Source organism: Choloepus didactylus, chromosome 2 (assembly GCF_015220235.1).
Source record: "Choloepus didactylus isolate mChoDid1 chromosome 2, mChoDid1.pri, whole genome shotgun sequence".
Taxonomy (NCBI): Eukaryota; Metazoa; Chordata; class Mammalia; order Pilosa; family Megalonychidae; genus Choloepus; species Choloepus didactylus.
The window spans coordinates 38883768-38901359 of NC_051308.1; positions in this window are offsets into that span (position 1 = coordinate 38883768).

Sequence of the window (17592 nt, forward strand, 5' to 3'; positions counted from 1 at the left end):
ATTTTGTCAAATGCTTTCTCTGCATCAACTGAGATGATCTTGTGGGATTTTTCCCCTTCATTATGTTAATGTGGTCTGTTACATTAATAGATTTTCTTATGTTGAACCACCCTTTCGCCCCTGGGATAAATCCCACCTGATCAAGATCTGTAGTTCTTTTGATGTGCCATGGGATTTGGTTTGCTAGGATTTTGTTAAGGACTTTTGCATCTATATTCATTTAGGATATTGGTCTGTAGTTTTCTTTTCTTGTGGTATATCCACCTGCCTTTGGTGTGAGGTGATGTTGGCCTCATAGGATGAGTTAGGTAGTATTCATTCCTCTTCAGTTTTTTGGAACAGTATGTGCAGGATTGGTTTCAATTCTTCTTGGAATGTTGAGAGAACTCACTAGTGAATCCATCTGGTCCTGGGCTTTACTCTGTTGGAGGTTTTCGGTAATTGATTCAATCTCTTTACTAGTTATTGATCTGCTGAGATCTTCAATTTCTCCTTGAGTCAGTCAGGTAGGTAGTTTCTTTCTACAAATTTGCCCATTTCATCTAGATTATCTAAATTTGTTGGCATACTGTTATTCATAGTATCCTCTTATAATCCTTTTATTTCTATGAGGTCTAGAATAATGCCCCCACCCCTTTCATTTCTGACTTTAGTTACTTGTGTTCTTGCTCTACTTTTCTTTGTCAGTCTAGCTAAATTTTTATCAATTTTACTAATCTTTTCAAAAAAACAACTTCTGTTTTGTTGATTCTCTGATTCTATTGTTTTTTTTTTTTATTCACTATTACATTTATCTCCATTCTAACCTTTGTTATTTTCTTCCTTCTTCTTGCTTTGGGTTTAATTTGAACTTCTTTTTTGAGATCCTCCAGTTGTGAGGTTAAGTCTCTGGTTTGAGATCTTTCTTCTTTTTTAATACAAGCATTTAGAGTTATAAATTTCCCTCTCAGCATTGCCTTTTCTGCATCCCATAAGTTTTGGTATGTTGTGTTTTTGTTTTCATGCACCTCAATATATTTCCTAATTTCCCTTGTGATTTCTTTTACCAATTGGTTGTTTAAGAGTGCATTGTTTAATTTCTACATAATCATGAATTTTCCAGTTCTCCCTCTGTTATTAATTTCTAGCTTTGCAGTCAGAGAAAATACAATTTTTTTTAATTTATTGATACTTATTTGTAACCTAACATGTGTCTGTCCTGGAATGATCCATGTGCACTCAAGAAGAAGGTGTATTCATCTGTGTTTTTGAAATTAAGGTAAGTCTCTTGAAGACAGCATAGAATGGGGTGTGGTTGTTTGAAGCAATATATACCCTAGGAAAACATGTTCTTAAATTTAATCCTTTCCTGTGGGTGTAAACCTGTTGTAAGTAGGACATTTTTGATGAGGTTACTTCAGTTAAGGCATGGCCCCCCACAATCAGGATGACTCTTAATCCTATTAATGTAGTCCTATATAAGAGAATGAAATTCAGGGAGAAAGAAAGACTCAGGAAGCAAGAAACTGAAACAGAATCCAGAACAGAAGGAAGAGACAAGGAGATGCCACTGTGGACCTTGTCATGTGGCAGAGGAGCCAAGGATCTCTGGCAGCTGGTCTTCAGGAGAAAGTATCATGTTGATGATGTCTTGATTTGGATATTTTCATTGCCTCAAAACTGTAATCTAAAAAATGTCCATTGTTTAAACTGAACCATTTTATGGTATTTGCTGGGCAGCCTAGGAAACTAAAACATAGAGTCATGCCCTTTTACCCAATCTACCAATCCCTACCTTTTGACTGGAGAGTTTAATCCATTTACATTTAAATTAACTACTGATAATGCAGAATTTTCTCTTGCCATTTTGCTGTTTGGTTTTTTTAAGTCTTATGCATTTTTTTGTCCCTCAACTCTTCCATTAGTGCCTACTTTATTTCTTTAAGCTACATCAATCCACCATCTAGTGTCGTTTCCGTTCAGTCAGAAGTTACTCTTCTTCCTCTGTAACAGGGTCAGGGACTCACAATGGGGTGCAATCAGCCTCCACAGCATGCCAGGGAAGGGCTCAAGGAAGGGGCAGCAAGAGCTCCACAAGCTTCTCCTGTTGTTTTTAAAACTGTGTTTTCTTGGTTTGTCACTGTATTAGTTAGGGTTCTCTAGGGAAACAGAACCAAGAGGAGATATTTGTAAATATGAGATTTTATAAGTGTCTCACACAACTGTAGGATGCATGAGTCCAAATTCGATAGGGTAGGCAGTGAGATGGCAGCTCTGATGAAGGTCTTTGATGAACTCCCCAGGAGAAGCTGACTGGCTAAAGAAGAAAAAGAAGGTTCTCTCTCTTCTCCCTTAAAAGTCTTCAACTGATTGGATTAAATCCAGCTGATTGAATTCTCTCATTGCAGAAGACACGCCCTTCATTGATGTAATCAGTCACAGATGCAGTCACAAATGTCCTTGCAGTAATGGTTTGGCCAGTGCTTGCTTGACCAGACACCTGGGCACCATCACCTGGCCAACTTGACACATGAACTCAACCACCACAGGCACTTGCCCAGTTACTGCAACCCTTTAACTGTTTTCTGGAGTTCTGAGGAAGATGACTCTGACCATTTTGGCTAGCTGTTCAAAGATTCTGTGGAGAAACAGAACTTTGGAGAATCCAACTCTGCCATCTTGTCAACTGGAAGCCATATAGTTTTCCAGAATTTCATATAGTTGGAGTCATAAAGTATATAGCTTTTCACACTGGCTTCTTTCACTTAGCAGTTTGCATTTGTTTTTTCCATGTCTTTTCATAACTTGATACCTCATTTTTTCATTGCTAATTCATACTCCATTGTATGGATGTACCACAGTTTGTTCATACATTCTCCTATAGAAGAACATCTTGGTTCCTCCAATTTGGGACAATTATGAATAAAGCTGCTATATATATTCATGTGCAGGTTTTTGTGTGTACATAAGTTTTCAATTCATTTGGGTAAATACCTAGGAGCACAGTTGCTGAATAATATGGTAAGCTTGTATTTAGCTTTGTAAGAAACTGTTGGACTATCATCCAAAGTAGCTGTATCATTTTGCAATCCTACCATCAATGAATGAGGTTTTCCATTACTCCACATCCTCATCAGCATTTGACATTGTCAGTGTTTTGGATTTTTGCCATTCTAATTAATAGGTGTATAGTGGTACTCATTGTCATTTTAATTTGCAGTTTCCTAATGACATATAATATTAAGCATCTTTTCATGTACTTATTTGCCTCCTGTATATCTTCTATAATGAGTTACATGTTTAGATCTTTTGCCTGTTTTGTAATTTGGGGTGTTTGTTTCATCATTGTTGAGTTTTAGGTATTCTTTGTATATTTTGGGAAAAAGTCCTTTTATCAGATATGTTTTTCGCAAATATTTCCTCCTAGCCTGTGTCTTGTCTTTTTATTCTCTTAATAGTGTCTTTTGAAGAGCAGAGGTTTTTAATTTTAATGAAATCCAATGTATCAATTTTTTCTTTCATGGATAGTACTTTTGGGATTGTATCTAAAAAGTCATCATCAAATCTGAGGTCACCTAGATTTTCTCCTATGGTGTCTTCTAGAAGTTGTTTAGTTTTTCATTTTACATTTAGGTCTATGATTCATTTGAGTTAATTTTTGTGAAAGGTGTAAGGCTTCATCTAGATTCATTATTTTACAGAGGATGCCCAGTTGTTCCAGCACAATTTATTGAAAAGACTATTCTTTCTCCATTGAATTACTTTCCTCCCTTGACAAAAACCAGTTGACTATTCATATGGTTCTATTTATGGACTTTCTATTCTGTTACCAGTCACTTTTTAACACTTTACACTTATCTATTCTCTATAAAAATTCTAAGGCAGGTATTATTAGTGCTGTTTTGTAGATCAAGAAACTGAAGTTCATAAAGGTAGCACTACTTGTGCACTAGTGAATAGCCACAGAGCACTAAATTGTTCTTCAGGCACTGTTCTAAGTACTTTCCATATAACATACACAATCTTCACCATAACCTCATGGAGGAAGACACTATTATTATCATCTTCTTCATTTTACAGGTATGTAAAATGGGACACAAAGATGATAAGGAACACACCCAAGGTCACACAGCTAATAAATGACAGAGTCAGATTCAAACTCAAGCAGTCTAACACCACTGTACCTGCTCTTAACACTCATTCCCCCTACCTCCAGGTGACAAGGCCAAGAGCTATTTGGTGACAGAACTCTTTCTGCTGCAGCAGAAAGTGCCAAGGAAATATTCCCCATGCAAGCAAAGTTGGCCTCCAACAACCCTCTCCTCAAAAATATTCCAACAACTCCTTTTTCCCCTTGGAAAAAATAAGATGTCTGACTAGATGATCTTTAAGACAATTTCATCTCTAAAATGATGTGAAGATCCATTGAAATTAGAAAATCTTTAGTATAGAATTATAGAGTATGAGAACGCATGCCCAGAAAATAAAAATGGCAGAGAATTTTTGTCCAGAGTTTCTAGGTGTTTCTTTACTAGCTGTTCATGCAGATGACAGCTCAACATCCCATGAGCCTCTGCTGAAGGCAGCCAATCTGGACACAGTTTGGTGACTGCCTCCCTCTCCATTAACTCCTTCCCCTCTGGAGAGGGGTCTGATTTTATGTCTCTGAAGCTGAGCTTACTAAAGACATTCATTTAATTGTCATGTGTCTCCATGATTTTGATCCTCACTGGCCTCCCAAACTTTCCCCAAACAGTCATTGTTTAAAGAAAAATAGATTTATTTTTCTCCAGGAAGTCAAAAGAGTTCTCTATTTGACACCCAGTTCCAAATACTCAGGCTATGCCTTTGTCCAATAGACCCTTAAAACCAAAAGTCAGGAGACAGGTGATGAGCTTTTCCCTTGCTTAGTCCCAAACGCTGACTCACGAGTCAACGATCTCTCCTTGGACTCCACTTCTCCATCAGCAAATAATCCTTTGACACTATTGCAACCACGTAAGTCCAGAAACTGCTCAAAACAACCCAAATATTCAGCTGAAAGGTGCTCCCAAGTCAGCAGCTCCCAGTCAGTTCCAAAGAGTCTAATTTTAATATCATATGCAGATTTATTACCCCAAGCAGTGAGCATTTCCTGCTTCAAAAAGAAATTCAGGTGTGCTAGGAGACTGTCTACAGGTACTGAAAACTAATATATAAAGTCATGTTGTGAGATCCTCCAGGAAAACTCAAACTTCCCTTTATTCTCTGGGAAGCATGTGTAGTGTTCAAGGAAATGAAAAGTCTATAAGACCATTCTTGGGAATTTCATCTAGGAAAGTTTGCTAATGATTTCAAGACTGACTTTTTGTTAGAAATGAATGGAACAATGATCATGTTCCAACAGCACTTGACCAACCAGGCCAAACTTAATAAGACTTCAGGACTCAAAGCTGTCACTAAAGTAGAAGTTTCCAATGGCCCAAGTTGAGGGAGTCACAAATATACATAAGGCCACAGGAGGGCAAAAATATTTATTTCATAGGAAAGTTGTCCATAGCACATCTGCCAACAAGTCAGGGAGGGTTTGTTCTTAAGGGGCCAGATCCACATAGCAAGAGATCAGCCGACTACTGGCTGATCTTTGACAACTTTAATCTCTCAGAGAAATAATAATAATGCCAACCTCATAGTACAGTGAACATTAAGATGGAGAACATTTGTGATTGTCCTTTGTAAAAAAAAAAAGTATGCTAAGGTGTTAGTTATTTTTCATTCATTCATTCACTAATACTTATTTGAGAACCTATCCAATGCCAGTTACGAACCTAGGTTCTTGGAATACAACACTGAATGAAATATTTTTTAAAAAATAAAACCTGCCCTTATAGTACTTATATTCTAGAGTGAGGACAGATAATTATAATAAACACGATATATAAGTAAATTGTATGGTAAGTTAGAAGGTGGTAAGTGTTCTAGGAAAAAACAGAGTGGGTAAAGAGGGGATTGGGGGTGTCATGGAGTGAATTACAAAATGAAATAGAGTTATCAGGTCAGGCCTCAACAAAAAGACGACATCTGAGCAAAGTCTTAAGAAATAGGAGGAAGTTAGGGGGCTAGCTCAAGGAGGAGGTTTCCAGGCCCAGAGAGGGAGCAGGTCTGACATACTGAGAACCAGACAGGGGGCAGTGAGGTTGGAACAGAGTGAGAATGGGAGAGAGCAGCAGAAGAGAAAACGACAGAGGTAACAAAAGATGGGCTACACATCACGTGGGCCTTTTACCATTGTAAGTCTGGCTTTTATTCTGAGTAAGAAGGGGAAACTTTGGAGAATTTTGAGTAGTAGGTAGACATGAACTGACTTTATATTTTATAAAGGTTATTCTGCCATGTTGAGAAAAGACAATGAGGGAGGATGGGAGGATGCAGAGAGACCAATTAGGAAGCTATCTGAATAATCAAGACAGGAGGTGTTGGTACTTGGACCAGAAAAGTAGCAGTGGAGGTGGTGAAAGTGGTTGGGTTCTGGATATATTTTGAAGGTAGAGCCTTCTGATTTCCTGATGAACTGGATATGGAGTGTGAGAGAAAGGTGTAAATTTGATGCCTCAATATTTCTGACCTGAGCAACTTAAAGGAAGGAGATGCCATCAACCAAGAGGGGAAGACTGTGTTGGAGTGCAAGGGGGAAATCGTGAATTTGACTTTAGACACGATAAGTTTAAAACATACAGTTGACATATATGTGGGATAAAGAGTATGCAGTTTGGATACAGGAGTATGGAGTTTCAGGACAGAGGACTAAGGGACATATAAATTTGAGTGCCATAAGTACAGGTAGTATTTAATGCCATAAGACTGTGTGAGTTCAACAAGTGAACAGGTATAGACAGAGAAGAGAAAGGTTTCAAAAACTGAGCCATGGGCACCCCAGTGTTCAGAAGGCAAAGAGAAGAGGAGAAACAAGCAATAGAGACTGAGAAGGAAAGCCTTTCCTGGAGATTATCTGCCAAGAATAGCAAAGAAATGGGATGTTGGTGGCAGGGAGTCAGGGAGAAAGCAGTAGGGCTAAAAGAAGGATAAGAGCAATAATCTCATTTAAACAACTTGATAAAAATTATCTAAAAGAAAGGAAAAAAAATAATGTCAAAGGGAAGGAGAATTGTTGGTGTCATCCCTTGATTGTGCCCGAGGAGACCAGTTCCAGGGCATAAGTGGACACACCAGCTGCAGCAAGCAGCACAGATAGTTCACTGACAGTGAGAGATGGGAAGGCAGAGACTGCGGTGCAGAAGGGAGCTGCTGCAGGAGGGATCTGTGAACATTCCCTTCCAATGTTTCCTCTTCCTCACCTATGGTGCACAGTATTTCTCCATTGTTATTTACTTGTTTGAATTATGACTTTAAAACAATCTTCTGATAAAAAAAAAAAAAAAAAACTCCTTTATTGGATGTCTTTACATCATTGGCTTGTTTTGTTAGGGAAGGAAGGTGAAAGTTAGAGTACATACAAAGAACATGAAAAGGTAAGGAAAGCCATCCTAGAGCTCAACTATTCTGGATATCTAGAGGCAGGTCTGCCAAAGGGAAAAGAGGGACATAAACTAGTTGGAAACAAACAAGCTCCATCAATGCATATTCTCCCAGGACCACACTACACATGAGAGATTCCTCAACATCTACAAGTATTAACTACCCCTAATGTAGCTTCCATTCCCCAAAGCTACATGTGTTTCTCTCTGTCAGTTTTCCTAACTATATTACCAGCTAGAAGTGTTAACTAGGTCATTAGTCATCTTAGGAAACCCCAGATTACATATTTGAATGCTAAAAAGGGCATGACATTCCTTCTCAACAATCTGGTGTCCTAGAGTAAAATAGAACCAAGATTATTTTTCACCTTCTCCTGGACCATAAAACACTTACTTAAGGTTGGCAAAAAGAACAACACAAAGGTCTGGGTCCTCAGGGTCACTGTGTGTGGTGGGATAGGGGAGTGGACTTCCAGCCAGACTAAGATCTCCAAGTGGTAGCAAAGTATGTGTTAACATCCTAGGAATGGTGTGTGGGGAGTGTGCCAAGGGATTTACACCTGCCACAGTGCCAAATGTCCAGGTCTGCACTCCAAAACTAGGAACCAATCTAATTAAGGAAGAATGTACTGCACTAGGGAAACAACCACCATCCATAAGTCTTCAGTTCTACGAGCTGGAAGTAACACGGCAACAACCCAAAGAAAGGGTGGGGATGGGGGGGAATAGGGAAGGCGACAGAGGGCATTGCAAAGTTGGAATTGCCAGATCCTGCTCGACTTACAGCCCTCTTTGCCTGTTCTGTGCCATCCACATGTCTCTGCCTAATTCTTGTCTCAGCATAGACTGCCAAACCCTTTCCAGCAGATCCACTCTTCCGGTCCTGAGGAAGTCTCCATGACCATTAGGATCTTATTTCCCAACAAGATGTTTTAAAGACAGAAAATGGGTCTGTCAGAAACTGTGTCTCTAATGCTTTCTTTCTCCCCCAGAAAAGGACTGGTAGCTATGGTTGGACACCACCAGCAGCTGGCTCCCCAAGTGTGATCCTTAAACTACCTCTTCCCACAGTGCTTCAGGATTCTAAAACCTGATCTTTATCTTTCTTGGTTCTTACAATAGAACAGTGCCCTATCTCTTGTTTCTGCATGAATAATAGATCTTTGATCAAAACGGATGAGTCCTGGTTGTAGCTCATAAACAGATGCTCCCTTCATCCTGTTTGCTCTGGAAAAAGCTTTTCATTGCAGTAGGGAGAGGGCTTCAATGATGTTGGTAGTCCAGATTACCAAAGTAGTTGTCTCAGTTTGCCAATGCTGCTATGACAGATATCACACAATGGGTTGGCCTAAACAAAAAGAATTTGTCTCACTATTTTGGAGGCTAGAAGTTCAAAATCAAGGTCTCAAAGGGCCATGCTTCCTCCTGGGGTCTATAGCGTTCTGGTGCTGGCTCGCCGCGATCCTTGGACTTCCTTGGCTTGAACCCCTGCCTCTGTCATATGGCTTCTACTTCTCCTGCTCAGTTGTCTGTGTCTCTATCTAGATTTCCTCTCCTTACAAGGACTTCAGCCATATGGATTAAGGCCCACGCTGATCACTGATTATTTAAAGATCCTATTCACAAATAAGTCCACACCTTAACTAATATCTTCAAGGGTCCTATTTATAAAAGGGTTCCAGCCATAAGAACATGGATTAAAATTGAACATGTATTTTGTGGGGGACATGATTCAATCCCTAACAGTAGTCCTTCATAATCCGGCACCCGATTTCTCTCTTCCATCATAACTGGCCCCTTCCTCTCGAGTTTACATTCCCTAATGCTGTCTTTGCACCTATGACCTCCTCTGTCTGGAACATCCCTTCCCCATGGTTTTTGCCTCCATTCACCTTGTTAACATCTAGGTATCACTCAAGACTCAGCTCAAGTCATGTCCTCCTTCATCCACACAAACCCACATCCTTCTCTCCCCACCCTCAGGCCTGCCTTTGTATGCAGTGGCTGCTCTTTTTCTGTTCCCATAGCACCCTGTACTTCCCCCTATCTTGGTGCCTATCATGTTTTCATCATTTTCCACTTACTTCGCACTTCCTCCACCATATGTGGAACACCATGAAGGTACAGACTTCTTCCTCGACACTCAGGTCAGTCCTTGATTCATAGTAGGTTCTCAATCTTTATTGAATGAATGGACTGAAAAAAGACTGAGGCCTCCAGTTTGTTTTAATTTGCTCAATGTCCTTTTACTGACATAAGGCCAAAGAATAGTTTTTATCCTATTACAATTGATACTACAGATAATATTCATACCACATAACCAAAGAGGTAGAGGGTGGGCAGGTTACACAGACAACATCTCTTTCTCTCTCCTTACCAAGGTAGAAACAACTCTTGACCCTCACTTGAGGTCCACAACCCCTTATCTGCAATGCCAAAATGCTAAAGCCCTGAACACTAAACGTTTTTTGTAGCTGTTTGGCAACAAAACCTGACCTGATTTACTTTGTAAAAGTATCCATGCGTTTTGCTGAAGAAATATTAATGTGTTTGATAAAAGGGTGTTATGTAGTGTGAGGTATGTTCACCATATTATCTTTGTAACAGCTGAAAATGTCTAAACTCCAAAATGCACCTAGCCCCAAGGGTTTTAAGATTGGGACTTGTGGATATAAACTGAATCTTTGGATTCCCTAGTGATGGGACCACTCAGAAAATGGCACTTATTTAGCAACCATTGCCCACAAAAAAAAAAAAAAAAAAAAAATGGGTGTTCATTTCACTGCCTTCTACATCTTTCTTCACTGAAGAGATTTTGGACCTGATAGTTTATATTTTGTTTATTCTTTATTTTATAGTTTATGTCACATGAACTAATCTCCTGGGTACACATAGTTGTCTGGCCATCATGGAGAAATAGGACCTACCTCAGTTTCCAAATTCAGGCCATTTTTGTTGCCATTACCTCTTGACTTTAACAATTCTATCCACCCATTGCAAAGCTGGATGAGTTATTGAACTGCAAAATGTGTTCTTGTTCCCCCTATATTTTTATTCTTACCCCTACAACCATCCATTTAAAGCAGACAGACACATGCTTTGGGACTTCCTTGACTCAGTGATTTTAGCAGAATTAACACCAGAACTAAGAGCAGAAGCATCTTGACATCTGAAAAAATGCTAAGTGTCCCAGAAGAGTAGAGGGGATGGAAAGCCTTTTGAATCCCAGAGTCATCCTGCCCAGCCTGGAAAGAGAAGAGGTCCTCAGGGCCTGTGAGCAGGGGGAGCCTTTCACACTCTGGGATGGTGCTTGATCAAATGGCAAGGCCTCACTACACCCAGCTAAGCAGAGCATGTAGGGAAGGGAGCTCTGAATACTCAGGATCCCCAGCTCATCAGAAATGCCTGTGCCTCACACCCAGGCTGGAAACAGAGAGCAACCAAATATCAAGGACACTTGGCTCGACCACAAGCCCGTCAGAGTGAACATGGGAGCCTGGGAGTGATTCTGGTGCATCCTGAGAGGAAGAAGGAGTCCAACAAGCAACGCAGTAGAATTTCCTACCATTCAGGTCAAATTGGGAGCCTTGATTTAAGGAATTGTGATTACTTTTGCACATCTGAGCTGGTAGACTGAGGTTCATGCCATGACATCGAATTTGACAGGCGAGTTTGGGTCTCCAGTCTTCCTCCGGTGACTTCCTTCTACCCCTTCTTACAAATTCTAAGCTTCCTGCTGTCTGGATCTTGGTTAGATCTCTGGAAATGCCCTGAATGAGTTGTTTTCTTTCTTCCTTTTTTTTTTTTTTAGGGAACCAACAGAGCATAAAGCATACAAGTACAATATAACCTATGAGTGCGAAGTAGAATTTACACTTAAACAATGTATATTTATGATGTTCCTCTCCTTCCTCCATCGGGGAACAAGACCACTTCTGTATACTTAATCAGCACACATTTTAAATCACACCATGCAATGGGCCTTGTGGCAATCTATGATGGCCAAAGTATATAAAATATGATGAAGTTAAGAAGTTGCAGCTGAACCAACAATATATCCTCCTTGGAAGAGAGACATTAAATAAATCTTCACTGTTTTTTGATAGCCTATTAAAGTTAAGAGCTCCAGTACATTGCCTACATTTTTTAGCCTTAAACAAGCTTTTGTAATCATAAATATAAAACTCAAAAAAAAGCAAAGACAAAGAGTTAGCAATTAAATATGTCTCTTGGTGGGACTAGCCAATGAATGGCACCTTCCTCCAAAAGGAAGTAAAGGATTTTGTAAAAAAAAAAAAAAAAACAGGCTATATGGGAATCTTTTTTTTTTTTAATTTCTTAATCCATTTGTGCGGATTTTGGGCCTCATTTTAATTCTGGCTTGGGGTTGGAAGGGAAACACTTTCTGATAAAGACAGGGTCATTTTTCTTGATCAAGTATCTCCAGCAAAAACACTGGAGGGGAAATTTCATTTCACCTTGAAGGTCTGTTTTAGTTTCATTTGTTAAATAAATGGTTTGATTAAAATAATTCATAGTTCTATTTATCTAATAGCATTTAATCCTAACTTATTAATACTAGGAATTGAGGAAGATAGAATCCCTGTATCTACTGAGGAAATATCAGGCCAGCAAACAAACAGAAATGAATAAAAACTCATTCAATATGTATTTCCTCTTATAAAATACCACCAAAAGAATTCATCAGCTAAGTAAATAAGCAAAGGTAAGTCATTTAAAAATATTGTTCAGTCAGCTGTTCTCCGTCTCAGTCAGCACCTCATAACATTTTTAAGTAAGCAGGTAGAAATTGGGTAGAGTAAGGGATCCAAGCTTCTTTCTGGCATTAAAATTTTTATTACCAACTTTCTTTTCCCATTTTTACTAACAGTCATAGGCAGGTATTTATTATAGCTGAATTTCACTTAACTAATAACATTTTGACAGGCAAAAGAGTTCAAAATGCTGAATTTAATGGAATAAGATGTGCCTTCACGGAATAGAGCTTGGAGTAAACACAAATACATCTGACCAACAAAAGCAAAAAACAAATTATATAATAGTGAGTTCAAAGGAGTATAACTTGACCTCAGAGCTAAGCAGTGAGGCAGAAGGAGTAACAAGGGACTGTGCTTACGAGAAAGCAGCAACAGGGGTGGAGGCTCCCTGGTAAAAGCTTCCCCCAGGTCAGGAGAAGGATGAGGAGTGGAGGTGCTGCCTAGAGCTCACTGAAATGCTCAATTTGTGAACACTGGAGGAAAAAGAACATGAGGAACTGAATGGACCAATTCTTACTCTTCTAAAAGCATCTGAATGTCCACGGAAAGAATAAAGGGCAGCTCATAGGCCTGGGCCATTGAGATGGGGAAAAGAAACTTAAACAGGAGAAGAATAGAAAAGAATATCATTCTGTGGTAGAAAGGACATTAGACTGGCTATCTGGAAACTTGAGTTCTAGTTGTCTTTGGGTCCTTCCACAAGTCACTGAACTCTGCCTGGTCTGAGTTTCCTGGTCTGTACAACAAGAGCATGGGGCTATTGTAGTACTTTACGTAGGTATTTCATAAACCACGAGATCAACAAAAAAGTGCCATTTAATAAATAGTATGTGGCAAAAACATTTGGAAAATTCTGCAAAATACAAAATGTTGTAACCCAGTCTGAAAGATGCACAATACACATTAGCATATAAAGACTCTGAGAAGTCTCACACTAAAGAAATCTAGGTAAAGTAGCTTAACCTAGTGTACCAGTTTGTATACATTATGCTCACCAGAAAAAGCCATGTTCTTTGATGCAATCTTGTGAGGGCAGACATATTAGTGTTGATTAAGTTGGAATGTTTGGATTAAGCTGTTTCCATGGAGATGTGCCCCACCCAACTGTGGGTGATAACTCTGATTGGATAATTTCCATGGAGGTGTGACTCTGCCCATTCAGTGTGGTCCTTGATTAGTTTACTGGAGCACTATATAAGCTCAGACAGAAGGAGTGAGCTTGCTACAGCCAAGAGGGACTCTTTGAAGAATGCACAGAAGCCGAGAGAGTAGCTGAAGATGAGAGACAGTTTGAAGACAGCTGTTGGAAGCAGACTCTTGGTCCGGAGAAGCTAAGAGAGGACAAACACCCCAAGAGCAACTGAGAATGACATTTTGAAGAGGAGCTGCAGGCTAGAGAGGAACGTCCTGGGAGAAAATCATTTTGAAACCAGAACTTGGAGCAGATGCCAGCCACGTGCCTTCCCAGCTAACAGAGGCTTTCTGTATGCCACTGGCCATCTTTCAGTGAAGGTACCCGATTGTTGATGCCTTACTTTAGACACTTTATGGCCTTAAGACTGTAATGGTGTAACCAAGTAACCCCCCTTTATAAAAGCCAATCCATCTCTGGTGTTTTGCATCCTGGCAGCATTAGCAAACTGGAACACCTAGCATTTCCTGAGACTTTTTCTAAGAAAAGCCTATTAACATAAATTCCACCCTTTGGGAAGCACAAGACTAGATGATATTTTGAAGCTTAAGATTCTATGAGTCTCTGAATGGAAAAGCATGGAAAAGGCTCAGAGGTCAAACTTGCAGTTTCTATTATTAACCCAGGACTTTAAGGTTAGTGTAGAATCATCCTAATCTAGAACTCCATGAGGAGGTATAGCAGAAGTAGTTATCAGTGGCAATTCCTTAGGTAATGATTATGGAGCCTGAATAGAAGTCAATGAACAGAAACCAAGCAGATCTCTCGTGCTCTCACGGGTCAACCAATTACTCCACACATGTTAAGAAATGTCTCTTATGTACTCACACTGTGACGAGTCCTGACATGTCAGACTTATTTCTTACACCACATAGAGATAGTAATTTATCTCAAAATTACAATTATAAGCTCCTGGAGGACAAGCAGCTCCCTGCTGTATTCCCAGGACCTATCCCAGTTCCTGACATAAAGTAGATTTATTCCTTTATGACTCACAAATGTTTACTGAGATGCACTTGCTATTCTACCATCCTCTGAGGAATTTAAGATCTGTTTAAGGCAACCTTGGAAATAGCTTTACTTTGCTGTCAAATTCAATAACAACTGATGCTGAACGATCATGAAGGCATGTTGATTTTCAGCCAGAAAAAAAAAAAGCTGTTTATTGATTTTCACTTGGAAACATTACTAGGGACCAGAGCTTTAGATAAAAGAGACAACATATTAAATATGGGTACGGTGGGGATCACTCTAGCAATATAATGGGGAATTCATAACAGACTGGCAGGTTGTCAGTAAAACTCTGGCCATGTAAACAAAATAATCACATAAGGAGAGAAATAAAGGAACCAAACATGTTCATCAGAGTCATTGAGAAAAGTTTTCTGTATGAGAAAAAGTTTCTCATAAAAAAAAAAGTTAAGTTTTAAGAAGGACTGGTTAAAAAAGTTATTCCACAATATTTTTTCTTATTGTCTTTTCAGAGGAAGAAAAAAGTGGATTTGGATCTGTTTTGCAACTAGGGAGCCCAGAGAGGTTCCTGACTTTTCTGAAGGCACATTGAAAATAGCCGGAGTAAGGAATCCATTCCCTGACCCACACCTCGTGACTGGTCCCTCAGACAGTGACTTGCAGCCCCAGCTCCTTTGCCTTTGACCCACTCCACGATGGCTGCCACATGCTCCTATTTTTTAGTAAGTTCATATTTAGTGTTCATGTTAAAGATTATTCAAGTTTATTATTATTTTTAAATTTCTTGGCGCCTTTGGCTTGCTCTTCTGTATGGTTATGTATACAGACCTTGACTTCCTCCATTTCCCCAACCTGCTCTATAGCACCCCCACATCCTTGAGCTGTGCTGATAAATGCATCGTCAAGTTCTCAGCTTTATCTCAAAGGTACTTTCATTTGCTCTCTGCCCCTGTTAAGCACGCCACTCCAGTTCCACCACTGATTTCAATAGGAAAAACAGAACAGATATCCCTACAGAACACTGTCATCAACTCATAAGGCCTGCAGCCTGAACATAAAATACTTCCAATTTCTCAGTTCTCTCTCAGCCTGAGTGGATTACAAGCAGGGCACTTAAAATCAAAAGCCAGGAGGGACCAAACCACGACTTTGAATGAGAAGTTGAAGCAGGAGTCATGAACCGTTTCCAAAAATTGGGAGTTACACAGTCAAAAGTCACAGTGCCCTAGAAAGAATGTGGATCTGATAATCAGCATTCCCAAATGCAAAAAGCAAGAAGTAGACCTATGTTTAAAACATGACTTCATAGCATATGAGTTTTGATTTAGAATGAAATGAAATGAAAGGAAAACCAGAAAAGCTTGGAAGGACTGCTCAACTATCATCTTATCTACTACCAAGAGAGGTCCAAGTATGTCTTCCTCCCAATCCATTAATAGGCTGAGTAGAGTTCAGGTAGCAGGAGAGCCAAAGTTTCTTACTTCACAGGATACTAGAATCTCAGATCCAGAGGGAGGCTTGCAAAGTCAACCCCCTCAGGACTTCCCTGTTGGTACACATTGGAGTGCCCAAATGCACTGTTGCTTCAACAGATAACAATCTAAGAGTAAGCTTCAGAATTTTGACATCTATGATTACCACACAAAATACGGAAGGTTGCTTACAAGAGTTGATATGATTTGTCCTCCTGTCTGCCATTCTCAAAGTCATGGCATATCACTGTATCAACTCATCGCTCATGGTTTGTGAAAAAGGCTCCTGCTTTGTCTACCACTTCCAACATAGGGAGCAAACTCTCTCTACCAATTATCTCCCTTGTTTCTTAAGCAATATAAAGTGCAAGATTAATGGCCCTTTACTTTTTAGAAAGCACCCTGAGTTTAGAAAGCAATGTAAAATCCTTAATCTCTTCCATGGGGATAATTGGCTAATTTTATCCATTTTCTTCCCCTTTGTGACTGGCCATTATGTTTGAGTCAGATGAATTCACTCACAGGAAATCTCAGACAAGGACTACACCATTTCTTGTTCTGTTATATTGATTACTTTTCAAAAGTGTGTTCTCCCAATATTACGTTTAGGATCTGTTCTTGCTTTAAGCAACCTGCCTAAAATTCCTGCTAGAGAATCATAGAATGCTAAGATTTAAGACTAAGATGATATGATGCTTCTGTGTTTGGAAAAAACAAAATCAACAAAAACAAAATCCAGTGTGGGGATTCCATCATTCCTCCTTATGCCCTGGTAAAAAGCCAAAAGGTGAAAATCCCAAATTGGTAAAAGTCCCAAATCTTCCTTGGAGTCCCTTCCTTCCTATGAGAAGAATGATAGAGGAGGTGGGGCAATATAAATCAGGGAATATAATCTTCGTGGGCAGACTTTCTGCCTTCTTTTACACAAGACCTCGCAAACTCAGAGGCCAGGCAGGTAAAGAGTGAGCAGAGCAGGTATAAAATACCAACCATAATGGGATTGCAGCAAACTAGAGTGCATGCCTGGCCCAACAACTTCCCCATCTGTTCAGCTCCAGCCAATAGATGAATGCAAATGCAGGCTCAGGTAGCCAGATCTTTAGAGTTTTCATGAAGCTGGATTTTTTAATGCGAAATTTCCCAATTTTTGAATGTTGGTAACTAATTAAAGGTATTTTAAAACAGTGTGTGGGCAAAGGAAAACATGTCCACAGGCCAGCCATGACCTATGGGGCATGGTTTGCAGCCTCTGTGATAGGCTGAAGAGCTGTTTAAATTCACTAGGACAGTTGAGGGGCATAAAGGAGGAAAGAGAAATGGCATATCCTCTTCGATTCAGTTGGGAGTCTAACAAACTGTGTGGGAGAAAGGTAGCTCCCCGGGAAAAGAATATTGGACAAATAGCATGGCTTGGCCTAAGCCTGTTGGGTTGACAATCATTTAGTTTTGTCTAAGAAACAATCTCCTTTGAATAAGTTAGGAGATGGAAGTGGAAGTCTAATTTAAAGAATATACCAGCATAAATAGATAAACAATAGGTTTGTGTGTTTCTGTTCTGGAGTAAGAAAGTACAAAAGTGAATGGGGTTGAGATTCCAGGTCCCAGTTCTTCCAGGTTGGGGAGAAGAACTGTGGAAGATCAATGAACAATGGGCAGTTATTTGGGCCATAGTAAAGTGGGTTGAA